This window comes from Parus major, chromosome Z (genome assembly GCF_001522545.3).
Source record: "Parus major isolate Abel chromosome Z, Parus_major1.1, whole genome shotgun sequence".
Taxonomy (NCBI): domain Eukaryota; kingdom Metazoa; phylum Chordata; class Aves; order Passeriformes; family Paridae; genus Parus; species Parus major.
The window spans coordinates 58,523,832-58,545,522 of NC_031799.1; the positions used below are offsets into that span (position 1 = coordinate 58,523,832).

At 36.8% G+C, this 21,691-nt stretch overlaps 1 protein-coding gene across 12 annotated transcripts in view; it reads right to left on the minus strand.

Moving 5' to 3' along the window:
* MEF2C (myocyte enhancer factor 2C) overlaps positions 1-20,838 on the minus strand; it is a 124,165-nt gene extending 103,327 nt beyond the window's left edge. For 2 of the 12 annotated variants that reach the window (XM_033511346.1, XM_015652826.3), the window contains exon 1: positions 15,935-16,474. The gene's annotated coding sequence lies outside the window, so the exon portion shown is untranslated. Of the gene's footprint in view, positions 1-15,934; positions 16,484-20,053; positions 20,153-20,533 lie in introns of those variants that run through there. The other 10 variants (XM_015652825.3, XM_015652822.3, XM_015652824.3 and 7 more) reach the window with 9 other exon arrangements.
* Between the last annotated feature and the right edge of the window lie 853 nt (positions 20,839-21,691).

Genomic DNA, 21,691 nt, shown 5'->3' on the forward strand with positions numbered 1-21,691 from the left:
AGTTCTATATAGTAAGTCTTCGGCTTTGGAATTTATCATATAATTTGTCCAGTCAGGATGTGTATAAATTTCATTTTTTTAACCATATCAAATTCCAAGTAGGATCATGAGATACCAGGCAAATGATTTTGAGATTCTGGTGTTTAGCATTTAGATCTAAAAGCAATATATTACTATGCTAAGCTGAATTTAATTTTATAGATTTATTTTTGGTTTTGGTTTTCTTTTTTATAATTTTTGGGAGAAATTTTGTTTTTTGTTTTTAACAAAGGAAGCATAATCAATATGCTTAAATTTAAAATAGAATGCTTTTAAAAAAATCAAGGTTCACAGGTGATATAATGAGAAAATGTTACATTCTATAGTCTTTCATTTGATATTTGCCATCACTCCTGACACTTGGGAGAAGTATCAATTCTCAATATCAGGATATAAATTCTAGTCTCTTTGAAATGTATTAAATTATCCCTTTCATTTCTGGCTGCCCAAACAACTAATAGGTGTGTTGTAATTTTTATCTTGATAGGGTAATAGCTAAGTCATAACAATATTTCTGGATTTCAACTGACCCTAGCTATCACGGCATAGAGATTGTAAAAGAAATCAAATGAGGACCCTATTTTCTCTGTCTGGTTTTCACATTATATGTAATAACTGATACACTGATGCTATTTGTCTCCTAGAAATGCCCACATTAACAAATCCCATCCTGAAGTACTTTTAGGACTAATAAAAAGTTGAAAATATTTCCCGAAACCTTGAAGGTCTAGCTTGTAATAGACCTCCCCAAAATACAAAAATACTCCCCTCAAAAAACATACAAACAAATTAAAAATATTATTATGAAAAACAGTGGTTACAGTCACCTTTTAATTCAACCTGTCTGTAAAAATCAAGAGAAATTATCTTTGGTATTCTTACATTTATTTTTTGGTACCGGAATGTGCCAACATATATAAAAGCACATACAAAGAACCCAATAAAAATATTGTGTTTCTAACCCATAATACAGAGGGGTTTAAGTATAGAGCAATGGAAGAAAGACTTTCATTTTATATACTAACTGTATGTATATGGAGAAAGAACACCACATGTTTATGGACGGATCATTTTTATGAGGTCTAACTGTGAAGAGACATTTTGACAGTTTTATTTACAATCTAAGGCATACTCAGCAGCATGCAATCACAGCTCAAAAACCATATATATTTTTATAAAAAGCACATACACACATATATATGTATACATACATATGTATAAATATATATACATGATCATAACAAACAATTACACAGAAAAAACACAAGCCTACTAAACATGTCAGCCTACCACTGTGTCATATTTCCAGATAGCCTTTTTAAAATAATAATCTACCAATGATACAAAATCTGAACTGTGTGAGGGACAATAATGTAAATTCAGAGTTGTGAGTATAAGAGAAATGTGAGGCATTTTTCAAAATAAAATACATCCTAAAAATACAGATCAGTTTTTTCAAAATATACTTAATTTATGTTAATGTATATATACATCTATTTCAAAGCCAGCCTAAACACTAGGCTCACTAAATTAGTTTTCAGTTTGTGGAATTAATAGAGATTCTAGCTGTTGAAGATTTTTTTTCTCTTAGCTGTAGAATAAAAAAATAAAAGAAGCCAGAGACATCAACCCGTCCTAGCAAAGTACAATTCAAAGAGAAAATTTGGATCAAAATAAAAGAATTATAGGGCAATATCAGCTCATAAAAAAAAATCTGTTTTTTAATAAACAGGTAGAGTGCCCATTCCTATTTAATACTCTTTTTTTTAAGGGCTTAGGCTGTAAATTGATGTTGTTGTCCTTGCTTTCATTGGGATAGAGGTAGAAAGCAGTAAAAAAAGAACACAAAATTTGAGCTGTTGATTATTTTTTTCCTTGGCGAAGGCAATGAGAACACCCCATCACCTAATAAACAGTATTTTTTTAGTTAGATATCTTCCATAAAGTTAAATTACTTACACAAAGTCTTCCTATTGAACACTAAGAAGAAGGGCAAGACATTCATAATAGTAAAAAAAAATCTTCATTTCTTTCCATCTACCTTTTTTATTATCCTGTTTGTTCATGCTGCTAAGGCCAAAGCTAGGGCTTCTCAATGCCCATTTGCAAAGCATCATTCACAATAGGCCCTAATCTCTGTTAGGACCTCTTACCACAATATCACAGTAAGTGATAATATTAAGGTTTAGAGTTTTTTTTCTGTAGGCAATGAAGTAAAAGATTTCATTTCTGATTTGTTTCTGCTCAGCCTATTACTGACTAGAACTTTGAGAAGGAGCACATTATCCGCTTGTACAAAATCCTTTTGTATAATTCACATATATTCAGGATACTTAAGAGTGCATGTCTTTGGATAATTAGAATTATTTATAAATTGGAAAATTTGCAGTTACACTATAAAATTTAAAAGAAACACGGTAATATTTTCTAAAATAGTTGCAAATACTACATTTATTCCAGAATGGCCAGAATTATTGCCATCACTTGAAACTGAGGTCTGTCAATATTCTGTGGTGATTTCTATATACATATTATTGGCAAATTTTAATTTTACAAAGAAGAAATTAAAAAAGAAAGCTGTCAAACAAACACACTGTTTAAAATAAGCACACTGTTTAACCCAATGCAAAGTAACCTGGATAAAACCCTCTGATTGAACAATACATAAAAAAAATAAAAATAATTAATTTCTTCTCAGTTACTTAGAAAAGAGAATCCTGTATGAGTGACTACAGCAGCATATTCAGCCACATTTTTTTCATAAACTGAGCCCTGTCAATGACAGCAAAACAGATTGTGTGCATCTGCTGGGAATGAGCCAGATGACAGTGGAAGAAACACACATGGATACCTTGGCACAACTACTAAAGAAGTAGAAGAAAAACGGACAGAAAGAAGCAGAAAGTTCTAAACTTTAATTTAAATGGATTTCTAGCAAAAGTGAAGTTATCTAAGAGTCTGCTGCGTTGCTTTAGACTGTAACTCTCTAAAAGCCACTAAATATTTATAGTCTACATTGCCTTGTTTACTCCCTGTGGTACTCATATAGACACTGTTACTGCAGTGCCTGGTCACACAGATATTGCCTCAGAGAAATACCATCTTATTCTACAGACAAGGAATTGTCATGGGTTTAAAGCACTAGCTTTACAATAGCTTTTGCTTTGCTTGTGCATCTAATCTATCACAGGAAGTGATGTACAAGCAAAGCAAAATCGTCATACTCATCTAAAAGAGGTTCTGGAAGAGTTAATTCCTCACTGCCCAAATCCAAGCTGCCACCACAGGTGCTAGAATATCCTTCCTCTGCTTAGCGATGCTCTCAGACAGAAGTACCATTATACCTAAAATCAATAGTAAACAAATAATCTGCTAGTACTCTAGCATTACAGGACTAGGGTGTCTGACAAGCTGAATTAGCATAAATGGTGATTGAGTCAGTTTTGATATTGCTGCTTGCATCTTCTCAAGTTTCACTTGAATATATGGATTGAGAACCTAAGATGGCTCTAAAAAGAATCATGAGTTACAGCTGTCAGTACAGAACTGCCACTACAAACCGTGGTAACTATGTATTCTCACATAAAAGGAGAACCTGATCTTCAGTAATAGTAAAAAATCACTCTCCAGATATTGACTCATCGTGGCACCAGAATTGCATGCTTATTCTCAGGAAAGAATTCAGAAATTATGATGAGTCTGTAAAATATTTTACTTCAGCTGTAAAGTAATTTACACTGTTTCCCTTTTGGTTAATTGAAGATAGACCAAATACTTGAAGGTAGACCAAATAAGCTCCCTCCCTCCCTCCCCCTCTCCTGCCTGCCTGCCTGCCTGCCTTCCTTCCTTCCTTCCTGCCTCTCTGCCTGCCTGCTTGCCTTCCTACCCTCCTTCCTGCCATCCTGCCTGCCTGCCTTCCCTGCCTGCCTTCCTCCCTCCCTGCCTGCCTTCCCTCCCTCGCTCCTTCCCTCCCTCCTTCCCTCCCTTTCTCCCTCCCTTTCTTCCTCCCTCCCTCCTTCCCTTTTTGAAGAAAATGGTGTTCCAGTAACAAGGACATACAAACATTTCTGAATTTTGCTCTGATGTTTTACACACTGGTTTTTCTTATACATCAGGAACTGGACTGCCAGCTGAGTAAAGATTCATACAAGACCTAAGCGTCTGAGCACCTCATGCAATCTGGAGCACCTGGAAGTCTCATGAGACCAGCATGTATATATTCCATCTACAATGATTATTTGGTACTCTGAAAGTACTTCAGAATCACATTAGAAAAATTGAATGATTTGGACCTTATAAAACCCATACAGATCTTTACATCTAGCAAACAGAAGCTGAGGTATACTCTCCTAATCTGAGAGCAGCTCTAGAAAACATAAAATGTACCTCCACATTCCATCTCATTTCAGGATATATGAATGGCAAGCACACATGTACACCTTTTAATACCCGAGGGACTTAGAAAACTGCTTAAGTCTGCTTATAATGTTCTTGACTAAAGAAGTGGTAGATCTTTATACATTCTTCCCAAGATGGTCCGGAACAGAAGATATGAAGATCTTCTTTTGAAATGTTCTATTCAAATGGTACCTTTGTTTCTAATGAGTCTGGAAAAAGAGTCAGAGTGGAACTGAGAAAAAGAGGTGGATGTTAATTAACAGCATGAATTCTGTATATAAAGCAGTTTTTAGTAGGTCATCAAGTCAGTGAAGTTGTGATAGAATGCATGAGCAAAGGACATAGTGTCAAATATTTATTTACATCTTAAATACTCTTAAATATAGTATTATATTTGGCTGTAAGTTCATATTTCATATTTCCGAGATCAGAACTTCCAAATTATAGTAAAAGAAAAGGAAAACCAGCATGTTTTTTTTACTTAACAGCAGCTACAAGCTCTTGGATAAATACTAGTCAAGACAGAATATAAGCACAACTTTTTAAGGATGGTTGCTATTCTTCTTCATTAATTCAAGCATAATAATGTGGTCAGATCAACTTTTGACTCACACCCACATATTCTACAGGCACATTAACTGTACAAGAAACTGGCTGAAGAGTCATGCATGCCAGGCCACAAGGTCTTTCCTAAAGGACCACCCAAACTCTGTGTGTGAAGATGAGAGAGAACATGCAAAAAATGTTTATTTTTTAACTACTTTTTCTCAAATAGATTTATTAAACACTCTTAGATAGATTGAGCGATTTATCACACCCTGGAGCTGTACTTCCTGTCTTGGCCAACCCATAATCAATTTATTACTCACAGCATGTTCAATGTCCTCATATTCAAACACCTCTTCAGTTTTCTAATTCCTATCCTATATTTCAGAGCTTCATTAGGCATGGTATGTATCTGCTTAAAAGCAAACTCAAATGAAATAATGAGGTCACTAAAAATTGTGAAAAACTGTCACAGGTATTTATAAACTAGTTTTATGTGTTTAGATGAATGCACTTGCAATTATAAAGATAAAAATCAAAAGAATTTTTTTATATACATTGTATTCTACAAAGTAAAATCAAACTTTTTGTACAATGCAATAGCAAAGATGGCACGGAAGTGGTTGTTTAAAGTAGTTTAAACTAGTTTTATGGATTAGAAACATAGGAAAGCTTGCAATTTTTTTAAGAGAGATAAAAGAGTGTAAGAGATTAACTCAATAGGTAAGGAACTATGGCATTCCAAGTGAAACATGACTCAATTATAGTCCTCCTTCATTCAGTGACTATTTCATTACCTATACAAAAATGTAATGGCCTCACATTTGGAAACTGAGAGTAATTTTCTCCCAGAATATTCTATAACCAATGGAAGACAGAATTTACCATTAACTGCTCTAGGAAGTCTTTCCAATCAGGTTTCCCAATTATTGAATTTTTGCCATAAAAATTAAACCAGTATACACAAAGAATTTGTGGATTTAATCTGGGGATATGGATTCCAGTAGACAACAGGACACAGCAAAGTAAAACTTAAATTCCCCTTTTTAGATGTTGCCCTAAGTAATTTCTAATTTTTTGAGTACATACCAGCACAAATTTAAGATCTAAGTAAAGCTGATAATTTCATTCCACTCAGGCATTTTGTAACAGACTTGCACCAAAAAAAAAAAATAAAATTAGAAGCTCCATTTGAAATTCACCTTTGGGGGTTCTGAGCCCCTTTTCTTATACTACATGTATTAGACTGTTTTTCAGCTTCTGCCCTTCACTTGTAATTCTTTTACCCTGCATCTGTTGCCTCAAATAAAGTTAATGTGTCTCTTGGGAGATGATGATTACTGAATTATACGTTAAGGATAAACATATATTTTTAAAATCCTCCAATATTTTTAGATTTTTAGAATTAATATTTAAGGATTCTCTTCCCTAGCCTCCTTGGAAATTGAAAACGATGGGTTGCACTTGGTGCTGGCAATTATAACATTCAAGAAACTTGTTTAAAATTTGGAGAACACTTGGAATGTGCCGTATGTTCACTTTTTGGTAGAAAGCCTGTATTTTAGTTTTAGATATCTCATTTAGATCATGATATATTCAAAGTGGTCTTTGCAAACAGATGTAATAGTGGGTATTTATTTAATTATTCTGCACATAAGAATAGGATGTAGACTAACATATGAAAATAGACCACTGATGATTCTTTCTTTTATAAATAATCCTCATCAGAATCACAAAAAACTATGTATCATTAGATTCCTTGTGATTTTAAAGTGGCCTTTTTGATATATCCACATTGTATTTTGAATTTATCAAACATGGGAGCTGTGTTTTTAGAATGGTATTTAATTCATAGTGCAATCTTCTGATCCATTAGTGGAATAACTTCCTCTTTCTGATCACATCTGGAAAACAGTAAAGCAAAAGGAGCGAACAAATACTTTCTTACCGACTATTCTCAGAATTTTTATCAGAAATCTGTAGAAATGTTATTCAGTGTCCTGTTGAAGTAGTCAAAGAAGAGATGGTCTCATGACAGGTTTACTTGTAACCATGTACATAAAAATGTCCTCGAACAGAGTGCTACTCTTTTACAGTGGTGACTTTTAGAGATTTGTAATGTCTGAAAGCAGCTCAAGAAAATCACCATTTGTCCAGATACCAGACAAGTACTGCTCCTAAAAACAGAGAATGTCTTTCTTTTTTTGTCATGCCTCTTTGTTGCATGAGATATTACTTCTTACTGTAATTTATTGACCAAAAAAAGTTAAATAAAGAACACACCCTGCCTCCACTGAGAAATCCTTGTACCCTCAGCTATGTGTATTACTACATGGTTAGAAACATGGGGAAATAACCCTACTGGCATTAAAAATGTGATGCAAAAGTAATAATTTTTCTATTGCTTGCTTTTTATCTGGCATAACAATTTGCATTATGCCTAACACCCCTGTATCACCCCCTATGAAATTTTTGAAAAGATAAAATTTTGAAAAGATAGAAAGCACTAAGGATACTTTCTAGACTAATATTTTGCAGGTCACCACTGAGTGTAATACTAACCCTGTGACACTACCTACTGAAAGCATAACTGAACTAAATCCAAGGTTCTTGATGAGGATTTAGCTACTGTGAAATGTACTGAAAACAGATTTTCATTTTGCTTTGTCAATAACAATTCTTGGAAAACCAAGAAAAATATTATCCAACTTGTATGCGAATATTACAGGAAATGTAGAAGAACGTTCTTCTCTTTCTATCCTATGCATAATCTTTTTTATGGCAATACCAACAATAAAATAGAAAGACCATATTCTATAGTTTTCCCTGGGAAGATATGCAGATTTCTACCTATCAAGGATACAGCTATAATTATGGGAAGTTTGCTTCAATTAAGTAGTTTGGAAATCATTTAATCATGCTTGAAAAATAAACTGGAAAACTGTTTTCCACTAGATGCACATTTTGAATTTAAATTTATATTATTTCCAATTGTCGACTACACAACATATAGCTAAGAGTACTAGCCCAGGTTATAGTTTTTAAAATGTGTATATTCAAGAACATGAATGAAATTTGTTTTAGTTTTAAATGACCATACCAGTTCATAGGCTCTTACCAACATTTATGATCATAATTTCTAAAATTTGCTTATGTGTATTTTGGACAATGTTAGACATTTTGTACGCCACTGCATGGATGCATTTTCTGCCTCAGTATTCTGAAATAAAAAATGTGTCATGAAGAAGTTTAGTAAGTATGCAAATTCACTCATTTGATAGATTGCACTGGGGTCGTAACATGGATTTTTTTCTCATTCTTCTGCTATATCGATTTGTGTCTCCATCTTATAAACAAGATGAAGGGAAAACCAATGATTTCTCCAAGATTCTGTTGGCAAAATAGGTTCTCATCAAATACTGCTCCAAACATCATTTCTTACAGCTATACATCATATTTCAACCAACAATCATTAAGACCACTGCCCCATGTCTGCAACAATTAAAGATTATTCACACTAAGATTAATTACATACACTTCAACAGAAATTTTTAATGAAAAAATCCTGCAGGATTAAGGTTTTATGTTTGACTAACATGTATTGTCCACTCTCCTCCATTGTATCCTATACTACCAAATAGACCATATCCACATTCTTCTTAACCTCCTTAAAAGCCTTCCTCCTCTATTGCTGTTCTCACACTTACCATACTCAGTATAAGCAGAAACACATTCAGGACACAGATGGACAAACATAAAGCAGCCCTGAGGCTAAGTCTAGAGAACATACTGTCTCCTGCTGGTTTCACAGAATATCCCCAGACTATTAACATTTTTTATAGTAGTTGCCTAGGCATTCCCATGGGATATGGCGATCAAAAGGGAGTTGGCAGTAAAATTCTGAGGCTAAAATGCCAGCTGAAGGGGACACATTATAGGGCCAGCATTATAGGATGGTCACAGAACCTCAGCGTCCTGTTGTTTGTCTACAATGCCCTCTCCTCCTAGCCCCCAACTTTAGGGACAGCTTTCCACCCAACTCCAATGAAATGATTTAAAACAGTAGTCATTGAGAAGTCCAAATTGTATTTTTAAATGAAAAGTGCTGCTGTCAAGCTTCCTTCAGTGTGAATATGTTCTGAAACATTAAATAATTTCTCTGATAATCCAGATAAACCATTGTTAACCAATGGCTAAAAAAATACACTATTATTTCAACTATAATGTCATATCATTTTTTTTTTTCACTAGAGGGAAGAATTTTATTCAAAATCACATAAATAGCACATGCTTCTGTGTTAGTTTCTTGTATTATTAAAATTAATGTTCCACGTGGATAGTGTTTTGCACTTTGTGGACTTGTGCTGATGTGTTTTATAAACAATTTCACAAGACTCCCACCCTTGCCCTTTGTACATACTTTGCTAACAGCTATTGATTGACAACTTAAAAGTAAATAGTGAAACTTAACGGAGCACGGTTTCCACAAGTGGCATGTATCCTATATCTATAAAAGCAAACATAAATAATGTTGTTTCTACTTCGGTTCACTTACACCTTGAGATTACAGCATGAGAAACAAGAGATGGTAATGTTTAAGGTGAATTTCTGCACTGATATTTGGTTAATAATGTTAATAATAAATTTATTTTAATCAGTTATACAACTGAAGAAATAAGAGTAAGGTAAGACTTGTTAGATTTGAATCTAAGTTTCATATCAGCTTTATAACCTGGGAAAAGAAGGCAGAGAAGCTTTATGCCATCTGTTCAATTCCGTCCTTAATCTGTGGGCTGCCTTATGGTTAGCTTAAATGAAGGAAGCAGATACTGACTGACTTCCAGGACCAACTGTACTGGCCAAGATCTCTGGAGCTCTCTTCACTCGGAACTCTTGCTGGCTTCCAATATCGGGGAAGGTGCCAGAAGGCAGAAATAAGTACATCTACCCTGCTGGAGCAGGTGACTACTAAAACACCTGCTCAGGGGAATACAAATGGGACATAGTCTATCAGACTTCACTGGTGTGATTACTGAATCCATATTGTGCCAGTGTATTCCGTACAGTACTAAAATAATTCTCTGACAATTCGTCCAGAACTTGTTCTAAGTCAGATAACACAAGTGTAGGTTTTCCTAGGACATATCTCTGCAATCTAAATGTATTCAGTTGTTTAAAAAAGAAACAAACAAAAAGTAAAAAAGGCTGGGTGAGGTTCTGTTTGGCAGTATTTCAGAATATCAGTCCTACACTTGAAATGACAAAAAAATTCTTTTTTACTATGCTTCCCTCTATTTTTCTTCCACATTTTCTTTCTCTTCACAATGCAAGTTGCAATGTAACTATATCAGAAAAGTCTATCAATAGTATGTTAGCTTCCTGGCAGAATAACAGGTGTCGTTTGCATACTTTGAAACACTTTCAAGATGCAAGGAAGTTTAAAGGATAGGCTTCTATGTGATATTTCTTGGGTTAAATAAATAACTGATCTCAAAAACTTCTCTTTGCCTTTTAAAACTACTAGGAGAAAAATGTTATATTAATGGGGCTGATGGCAAAACACAATCCTAAAATATGCATTTTTAAAATGTTCTAAAATCAAGTACTATTTCCCATGACCGAGATTTGCATATACAGATTTTACTCTCTGCATTCAGTCAGAATTTTTCTGTACATAGGCCCCTTAATTTATCGCATGTACCTTGAGAAGAAAACACAAATTTTCGTTATTCATATTAACTTTTAAACTTTGATTTTTAATTACAAACTGACTTTATTTCTCTTTAAAACTTCTTGAATAGAATAAGTGCCAAGGAATTTATTTTTCTTGAAAGTCTTAGAATAACAGGCTATATTTACAGTTCAGTTTTTACTAAATTGATCTCATATTTTACATAAAATAGTGGCATTAATTGTGTAAGGTATTCTCAGTATTGGCTGCTTCTTTATCATTGTAAGTGCATACCTGACAGATCCAATACACAGCTGAGCCCATAGGTTTTGTTTTGTCACACTGATGTTAGACAACTTTTTGAAAATTAAACTCTTCCATAAAATAAAAGGTAAAAAATTCTACTGTTGTATGACAGAAAGAAATGGGGTTTTTTAGGCATTCAGAAGCTATATGATCAGACTGCACGTGTAAGAAAGGGACACACTCTTTACCACTTCAAACTCCATCTCAACATTTTATGTATATGAACTCTTTTTCAGAAGTGCTGATCATCCATCCATACGACTAAAAGAGTAAGATCCACATTTTGTGAATTTGAAAACTGTCTTAATACAGTTTTCTTCTTCATATAACAGTAAAATAATCAGGAGCAGCTACAAAATGTGTTAACTATTCTTTGAGGACTGTAGTGAGTGAGCATGTCACAGACCAGTGTTTTTCATCTTATTTGGCTGTGAGGCCCCTTAGGGTATATCAAACAGTTCTATAACTGCATTTATTGCCTATTTTGAGGGCTTACTTTTCAAAGCATCATGCTAGCAAATTTTTTAAAATTCCTGTTGGAGCCTAATGATACATTGTTGAGAAATCTGTATAATGCACATAAGAAACAAAGGGAGAAAAAGAAAATGTACTCTATATAACTTAAACTTTTCAAAACGCAGCTGGCAAAGCTATGTGAAAGGAAATAGAAATGCACCTTCAGTATCCATTAAAATGAGACATCTGAATTTACATGAGTTTCCTGTCTGATTAAAATAACACATACAAAATTAAATACATAAATATTATGTACCACATAAGATGAAGAAAATGAAAGAACAATGTTTACATTTATGGTTGACTCATTAGTGTTTTATTATGTGAAACACTAGGAGGCATCAGTTGGGTAAAAAAAGGAGTTCTTTTGAAATAGTGTATGAAATTATCATAGAAGTTATCAGCTTTCTACTTTCAGACTTATAAATGTTAAAGGCTGTATGTTATAACTAAATTATGCAAATAGGAAAAACTCTATTGCCACTGATAAATGACATATTTATAATATAGGGACAACTCCTTATTTCTTTGCTATTTTCAAATCAGACTACACACATGCTACACAAATAATAGTTTTACAACGCATTGCATTTTAAAATAGAATGAAGTAATATTGTTTAGTTGTATAATTTTTGATAAATCTTCAAAGCCCTGACACATTTTGGGCACTCTCCTCTGCTTGTAAATCTTAATATGGTTAAGTGCAGTGAATTTAGAATAGTTCTTGGCATTTTTTAGAGCCTAGGCATTCTAACATCTTTTAATTGTGATTACAGGATAATATGTAGACAAATATATTTTTAAAAAGATACCAGAACAATAATCTACCACATTTTAATTTTATTTCCTCAAAGTGATGTATTAAAAAGTTTTTTATAAAATTTGGTAACAATGCTACAAGTGGCTGTACTTTCACTATAAAGTCATACAAATCCAGTAAAGTCAAAACTGAGTTTTCCTTGCTTCAAATTGCATTCAATAATGACTAGCCAACAGAATTATAGTTGTCCCGTACAAAAATTACTTAAAACTGAAGTGTCTTGCTATGCTGCAGTAATCAGCTTTTATCGCTGCCCGATCAAAATGACATGTGAACTCCTAATCCTTCTTTTGTAAGGCACATAAGACTTTGTTGTTACTGTTGGTTTTGTGAATCGCCCCTATAAGCTGGTCTGATTTCCTAAAGATGACAGACCTCAGTGAATAGACAACCTCTATTGCGCTGCAGTCAATGAGACAGTGACATTAAAGTGAAGGACTGAAGACACCAGCTTTTAATCACCTGTCCACATGTATCATTGATCATCAGTTCTAAGAAAATTACCTTAAAGCTGGTCTCAAGTAATCACTTCTAAAAATAGTTTATAAAAATCAGTTTTTCAGTTTTTCACTTGCACTGTCAGTGTTTGCTGACCAAAGTTCTTCTGAATCCATTTTGCTTCTGAATCAGGTTCCAAAATTGTATTTTCACGCTTTTCAAATATCAGAATTCTAACTCTGCTGTTAAGCTTGACATTTTCTAGCTTTCAGAATGAAATATAAAATTTTAAAATATTTTGTACCTAAGTCATTACAGAGCCTAAATGAATCCTTATAGAAAAACCTCTCTGCTGATATGAAATAGCAAAATTAAAAAAATTAAAATGCATAACAGATATAAGTGTTTTGGTTATTATTCAGGATGTTGAAACAAGGACTATAAACTCTTTGAATTCCATAACAGCTTATGTAGATTCATCTCCATCATCAGTGTTTTCAAAAAAAGCCTGATACACCTTGATTTTTGGAAAAATTATCATACAATTTAGAATAATTATATCAAACAGGTAAAAATGGACCCTAATGTATCAAACAGCAAGCATTTTTTTTCTTTCAAGAACCTTAGTGACTTCTTCCCTAATAAAATACAGAAATAACTTCAGCTGCCTCTAAAGATGAACTAAAGTAACCTGTTGTAGAGAAAAGTAAAATGAAAAGAAATTAAGTTGGTAAAAGTATTCTATTCACAACTCCTGCTTTGTTCCTAAATTTCTATATAATGAATTACTTTAATCTACTGAATAATGAGTTACCAAAATATTTCTTAAGAAAACTTTTGTGAAAAGCTTCAGGAAGATTCATTTCTCACTATAGGTGTTTTTTTAAAGAAGAACCATTTAGGGAAGGTATCTCTGGTTTTGAATATACATGTTGCAGGTAAATCAAATGTTTAAAAAAAGGAAAAAAAAAATTCCTGGATCCCATACTGGAAGAAAATTCACAGTAAGAAAGTATTCAAATAATTTTCTTATTATGGTCCAAAACTAGAAGCTCAGGAACATAACTGTGAAAGACTCAATCTCCCACACTATTCATCATTTAGTACCAATTTTAATAAGGCTCTAAAACTCAAATTTTTTTCTTGGTCAAATAATCTTAGGAGGATGCAGACAGTATCTGATCCCTGCATTCTTTTATAGGACATTGAATGTGGCATTCTTTACATCTCTGTCCTATGAAAGCTTTGGAACAGGCAAGAGGTTTAGTCTCTAGGTCCTGATTCTCTGAATGGTTATCCCTGTGACTTGCTCATTTTCACACAGGTAGTTTCAGCATTGCCAGCAGGACTAGTTGTGTAAGAACTCCTTGCATGAAAGAACCTTCTTCCCATGTTCAGATCCCAGAACTATCTTCTCATACTATGTAGAGCATATTAGTATAAATATATATAATATAAATATATGTGATCAACAAGTTTTGCAAATGAAGTATATGTACAACCAGGAATATAGACACCTGGAGTTAAGGGCCATTTTCTTAAGTTGTTCTTCAAGAAATCTTTCTATTACTTCCAAAAAGGGCTTAAGTGTGCGCAGATATTTTAGTGTAGGCTCATTATGAATTATGTACTCATTAATACAGAAAGAATAATATAATGGATATTTTAAGAAAACTAATAAAGTAAGAAAGTTTTGCGGGTTTTGAACTTCAAGTAAGGTACTTGGAATCCTTATACTGGAATAAATACAGTTCATAAAATAACAAATCCCCAGAGACACCATATGACTTATCATTTGAACTGAAAATTAATATATAAGCAATACAGAGGTGCTGGAGTACTGATTCACAGGTGGTAATATTTCCATGCCCTGCCAAGCCTCTAGGGATTAGTCATTATACTCCATATAAACATCTTTACTCTTCAAACGCAATAGGCAGGAAAGTGCCAACGAAACAAATCTAGTCTTCTAAATAAGAAGTTGCTTCTAAAATAATTTATCATTCATCTTATACTTATTTTAAAGTAAAGATATGAAACTAGGACATTTGCCATTAAGGTGATTGTCAGATATATGCAAGAAAAATGTTGTGTCAAGGCTATTTTTTTCTAATCACCAGCAAAGTACTGGTAAAGTGCCTTCCTCTGTTTAATTCTCTTAAACCTTTATTTTTAAATCATGAATTACAGTATTTATTTAAGAATGTAGTTATTTATAGTTATTTTATTAAATAATAATCATTACAATAAAGAAAATAGGACTCTTCTATAAAAGACAGTGCTTAGATACCCACAATGATTTAAGTTTTGTATTGCATCGTGTTGCATTGCTTATTATTAGTAGTAGCATTAGTATTAGTATTATTATTAGTTTGTTTTTGTACTTGTTCTGTTTCTCAGGCTGACAGAAGGTCACACTAAGTTTTATTGGATTATAATAATTATTATAATTACATAATGCATCAATAATCTTATAAGTCTTTCTTTTACATTAAACTTTATCTTAGCCTGTGATTGTACTGCAATTACACCAGCTACCTCTGTAATCCTGATTAGCTCTACTCCTTTGTGTTAAAAAATTTAAAGATCACTCAAAGTATTGTGTATAGACCAAAGCATACTGTTCCAAAAGCAGTTTGCAGACCATTATTTAAGTTCCCACATAAATGTAAGGGGTCTTTCCGTCTCACATGTAAGTAAACGGATGAAAGATGCACAAAGTTGAACACTTGCAAGCATGCACTACCTAAACTCAAGACAGAAGAGCCTGTGATACAACAAAGTTTAAGAGCATTTAACTGAAATCAGATTGTTTCCTTAGTCTGAAAAATCAAAGTGCCAGCACTGCAAGGTCATTGCTTTTAAATCATCTAAGAAGCATCTAAATCAAATAAGCTTCCAATACTTCATAATATCAAGCACATAAATTATGTAAACTAACTTCATCAAAGTTTAAACACTTATGACACTAATAGAGACAAGTCCACAATAATTTACTAGACAAAGATTTAACTGTTACTTGTTTAACAAGTTACTTTTAAGCAGCTGCACAGTCACACACTAAAACTCTGAAAGCAACCTCGATCCCAGTTCACATAAAATGACTGATACATTCTTCAAACGCGATAGGAAATGTACCTAGGGTTTTTGTACCATGCCCACTGTATCTTATTCCGACACTGAATTTCACATGTACTTACATTGTAAACAGTTTGCTGTTTGGCTGATCAGACTAGTCCTTCAGATATTTTCCTTTCATAGGAAAAAGAAAAAATCCCTTTACTTCTTCCAGTCTTAAATATTCACCACCTGGTTCAACATGCAGCCGCCTTGAATCACACACACAACCTTCAAAGTCAATCCAATAAGCAGCCAGAAGATGCCTGGGGTGTGTGTGTGTGGTGCGCGTGTGTGCAGCGCGGAGGAGGAGAAAGTAGCTGAACTGCTGGTCGGATTAAAAGTAACCGGACTCGTCCTGAGATCGTCCAGGAAGGAAGTGACAGCAGGCGAATGGGAAAAGGCGAATAGCTCACAGCCTTTGTAACATCGCGGAGGGGAAGGGGGAGGCGAGAAAGGGATTCAAACTACACGCCTGATGAGGTGTCCTTTTCTGCTTCTCTCTCTTCCTCCCTTTTCTTCTCTTTCTCCGTGTCTCTATTTCTCTACCTCTCCCACAATCCCAAACGAATGACTCTCTCCTCCCGAGCTGGAGAAATAATCAGTTTCACTCTTGCAAAAAGGGGGCGGGATCAGATCCCGAAAGCGTTTTAATAAAACAAACATAGAGCAGCAGCAGCAGCAGCAGCGGCAGCAGCTCCTTGCCCCTCTAGTCTAAACTAGATTGATAAATTGCTCCACTACACTACTTTAATTATGTATATGGTATGCAGAATAAATCACCGAGCATCAGCACCTCAATCAAGCACTTTTTAAATGATAATTGCATCTTGGGTGAATCAATCTTTCCATTCCTGACATTTTGCTAATTTTAGTTTTACGGTGGGGGTAATGGCATATGCCACACGCAAACCTAATGACATCCTTTATTATACAAAGCGAAGACAAGGCGGCGAGCCGGTGCGCGTTTTTCCCCTCCTGGCGAGGTAACACAGCCTGCGGAGGGAAGGAAGGAGGGCGCAGCGAACCTGGGAGGCGTGCAGCGCCCGCGGCAGCGCATCTGCGCCGGTCAGCGCGGCCGGTCAGGGCCCGCTGCGGGGCAGTGACCGAACTGGCCCGCTCCCGGGGACCTGCGGAGTCCAGGCTTCGGAACGTCCCCGTGTGTTGCATCCCCGGCAGCCCCGAGGCGGCACCTCCGGAGTGGCTTCGCCTCCGGCGGGGAGGGGCGGGCGCCGAGAGGGGGCAGCCGGCCCACGGCCGCCGGCGCAGCCCAGAGGGCGCCGACCCCTGCGCCGCCTCTGGAGCGCGGTGGGGCTGCGGTCCTGCGGCACTTGCCCCCGCCCCCCCAAGACCTCCTGCCCTGCCCCTCGCACCGTGGCTGGGCTCCCCCTCCCGAGCCCTGCTCCTGCTGAACAAACCAACTTTCCCAACTCTTCCCCCTCCGCGTCCTGCCACACGGGGAGCGGCTCCGGCGCAGCGCCACTTTCCCCGCGGCGAGCCGCGGCCGGATCCCGGTCCGCTCGCCTTCTCGAGCAGGTCCCGGCCACAGGCGGCTGCCAGAGACGGTGCCGTGTCAGACTTAACCGCAGAAATGCGGCATTGAGACCACGCTGTGTGTGGACAGGGCTTTATTTTTTTAATAAGTTCAGTTGCTTTTAGAAGTGGACTGAAAGGACGGCACTGTGAGTTTGAATCCAGATTAAGCACATGCAGTGATTTGTGAATAAAACTGGAACTTGCACGTACTTCTTTAATTTTTATGCTGATACCCAACTTTTATGATCCTTTGGGAGGAGCAGGGGAGTTTGTAAAGACACAGGGTATTATTTTTATGATAGATTAAGGTACTGGAAATAGGAACAGCACACGTGATAAAACCGAACGACTGAATTCAAACACAGCGATAAATATATTTTTGGGTTATTTTAATACAAGTCCTTGGTCTCACAGTCTTTTCCCCTAGAAACACCTCATTGGGCCACTGACCTACTTCTAAAGTATTTGACAGTGAATAAATACCTTTTCAGTTCCACTGTACTCTTTAAAACATGGATGCTCAAAGCAGTCAGAGGAAAACAAAGCTCAGGTAGTTCTTACAAGCACCCTGCAATTGCTCACAATGCAAATCCCTAGAGAATACTTCGGGTCTCATCCATGTCCTGCTCTATCTGGGTGAGAGGGCACGAATGTCCATGCGGTGACATGCTACAAACGTACCCACACCTATAAGGACAGTAACACTGAGGTGCCCAGAGCCACCAGGCAATCAGATGCAAGCCAAGTACGTTCTACACAGTGGTGAGAGGCGCATATGCACGGCAGTGACAGCAGAGCCTGAAAAACATTGGGAAATAAATACTTTCTCAGCCTCAGGTCTGCCGTGAAGCACGGCAGGAAAGAAATACAGAACAGTTACACAGGTTGTACACTTGCTATGCCTCTAATACAGACGATTTTGGTCTCCCAGTGTGGCACCCAACTATCCAGTAATATTTGTATATTCTTAATGGCAAAAATAGAAAATTATGTTAAGACTTGGCACTTTTCTGCTCTAATTGAAAATTACTGGAATCTGCTTTATTTTGTGCAGGATGCATAAGTTTTCTGGCGTCTGGTTAGTTGGTAACACAGCCCTTCAGGTGAGACAGAAAATGAGCACTTCATATTTTGAAAATAATTATTACAGTAAGAAAATATTTCAGAAAAGTATACAGCAGTTTAGAAATTCAACTACACCTCCACGTGGGCACTTGTGGTCTAATCTTTTTATAGTTGTGACCTTCACATACTGGAACACCTTAAAGCAATGCCAAGTTTTTGTCATGAGCACAATTCATCAAATACATGTAAAGGGCATCTTGATTTTTAAAACAGGATTCAGATGCTAGATGGACAAACATATAACAGGCAGGATCAGGATTTGTCACTTGTTCCAGTGGTAGACAAGGCACAAATTTATGCAGAATAATTTGGAGTGGTTAGGGGCTTTTGTTTCCCTCTCTTTGGATTTATTTAATTTAAAAATTGGAAATAATTTCAAACAGTAAAAAACCTTTGTTGTAACGTTTGTACATGTACTGAATTTCCACAGATTTCCACTCTTTTAAGATTTCTGGCACAAGACTCAAATCTATGTTTTTCTGCTGTCTACAGTCCATGTGTAGATCTACTGACAATTTTTTCTCGCAATCTACCACCTGAGGCATGCAGTGTCTTAAACTATGAGACATCAGTCAAAATATAATAATTATAAAATCAGATCTCCAAAGGTTCATTAAAGAGTATATCCAAGTACCTCTTTCCATTACAAGTGTGATTACCTCAAGGTAACATTTCATTTGAAGATGATTATCAAAGTCCAGTTTTGTTCTTTTGTGGATGCAGAATATATTTTTCCCTTGGGAGAAATGAGATTGCCAGCTTACATCCTTTAATGGTGTTTAAACTGAAAAGCAGTGAGGTTACTATGAAATGATCCACCTCCTTTGCTTCTTAACCCTGGGCTAGCTTGATTTCTATTTTCTGTTTAAAGTTCTGCTCAAACCCATTCCACTCTACACCTCGCTTTCATCCACCACCTCTCTATTTGTAAGAGCAACACAGTATAACTCTTCTTCCCATGTCTGGCTGCTTTTAAACTTGGCCCACGCTGAGTGCAGCTCTTGAAGAGTGCTTTATGAAATTATTTTAAAGTGAGCTGGGGCGGTTGCCACAGCAACCCACCCTGAGAGAAATCGAGGCTATAGATTAATCTACCCCACAAGATTATTCAACAGTACTGTATTTGTTCTTCATTCATTCAGAATATTCCCTCAAACCATATGCTTTTATAATGAACAAAAAGATATAAACTCAGATAATTTCAAAGATAGCATGGTATGTATTCCATGAGCACAAATTAATTGCTTTGTAAATGAGATGACATGTACATGATTCTTTGTAAAACTGTTTAATTGCAAAAAAATATATCTGCAAGGTACCCACAACTGACATATTAACTTTAAATAAAATGACATGCCATTACTAAAATGGTGTTATCACCACACATATCATGCAATGATTACAGAAAGCCTTTGTCACAGGTGTACCTGTAAGTATATAACACAGTAGAGTTTTGCACTCCAGGTTTTGCTTTAAACAAAAATCTAAAAGTAATAAATAGTACTTGGTGATATTAAAAGTAAAAAATATTAAACACTCACCACATACTCCCTCTTTATTGTCAAAATCATCCGCCTCCAATGCTTTACTTAATCTTTCCCATGGTAGTTACTTCACAGTTTACAATTCTTGTTCGGCACCTTGGATGTTTAAAAGCACAAAAGTCTCATATTATTAAAATGCAAACCTTCAATATATTTTAGGAGATTAATGAAGTAATTTCTATAAAAAGAATATGAATCTTTACTGATGCGCACTTAGGTCTACCTTACTTTTAAGTAGCTTGATGTTTTCAGAAGCTGTTATAAACTCCATCTAAATCCTACCTTAGGGATGCTACACTACCAGTAAAATTACAAAACTATTGATCACAGGCTGTACTTATCCTCCAGTCGGTATTTATGCTTTGAAATGCATTTTGGAAAAGGCAGTCTTCTCGTTGTTTAATAAATGCCTGTTTAAAAGGCCAGGGTGGATTATAAAGTGGCAAAGCTCGGCATATTAATTTTTTTTCCTCCTACCAAGGGTAGGTATGTGTGGTACCAACACCAGACACGCATGTCCTTGGGTGTGCTTTGAGGAAGGCAGCCCCGGAGGTCCCGGGCAGCGCCATGTCCCTGCTCCCGTTCCGGCGGGAAGGCGCTGTGGCGGAGCGGGGCCCGGCTGAGGCCGGCCCGGCTCCCACACGGCCGAGCGGGTGGTCCCGGTGAGGGCGGGCGGCGGAAGCGGTGGCTGTTCTGCCGCAGCTATGGCTGTGTGGGACTGGCCGGGACCAGCACAGGGCCGGGAAATCCTGACCAACTCCCGACTCTGGGGTGGATGGGAGCAGAGCCCTGACCCGCGTCCCCCGGCAGAACTGCCCTCATGCAGTCTCTGCACCGGTCTCATCGGGCCCCTCCGGCGCTTGTCCAGAGCCTTTGCCCAGGGCTCCGACCTTTGAAACTGGTGGTGTCGCCACTGTGGGAGGCCGAAGCGCCGCTGTGCAGTGCCAGCGGAACCCGGGGTGCCAAGCCCGCCTGCTCAGGGCCGGGCCGGAGCAGGGGCTGCTGCCCGACGGCCGCGGGACGGGCGGGGCGGGGTGGGAGCCAAGGCCTCGGGGCTTCGGAGAGGGCTGGAGCGGCCCAACACGTAGGGCCAGGCTCGGGAAGATCCAGCAGCGCATGGCAGTCCTGGGAATGGACAGATCAGTGTCCAGCAGGCTGGTGTTAAAGCCGTGGAGTGAGTGAGGTTCGATGGGGGGCTTGGAGTTCGACTAATACTGGGCATTTTCTGTTAGTTTCCAGCCTTCTGGAAAGATGTTTCTTCAATTCCCCACTCCCCCTCTCCCCCTACACCGCCTTTTTTTTTTTTTTTTTCCTAAATTAAGAGGGTTTTTTGTGCTCCCCTGCTGATATTTTCAAGGGCCTTTGCAAGGAAGAGATTGATTTTAGAGGGAAAAAGGCTGTCAAATGCTTTAAGTCAACAGTGAAAAAGGGGTTTGTTTGTTTTGCTAAACTGATCCTGTTCTAGTAATCTGAAGTATTTCATTGTCATTAAAGGCAGTTTCTGAAACAGTAGTTTGCAAGTTGCTGTTGTCCTTTAAATATCTCATAAACAGCTGCCCAAAGATTTTTTTTTATCCAAGACGTTTTTTAATTCTAAATTTTTAAAAAACTGTTTTCAGAGTAGAGATAGGAGAT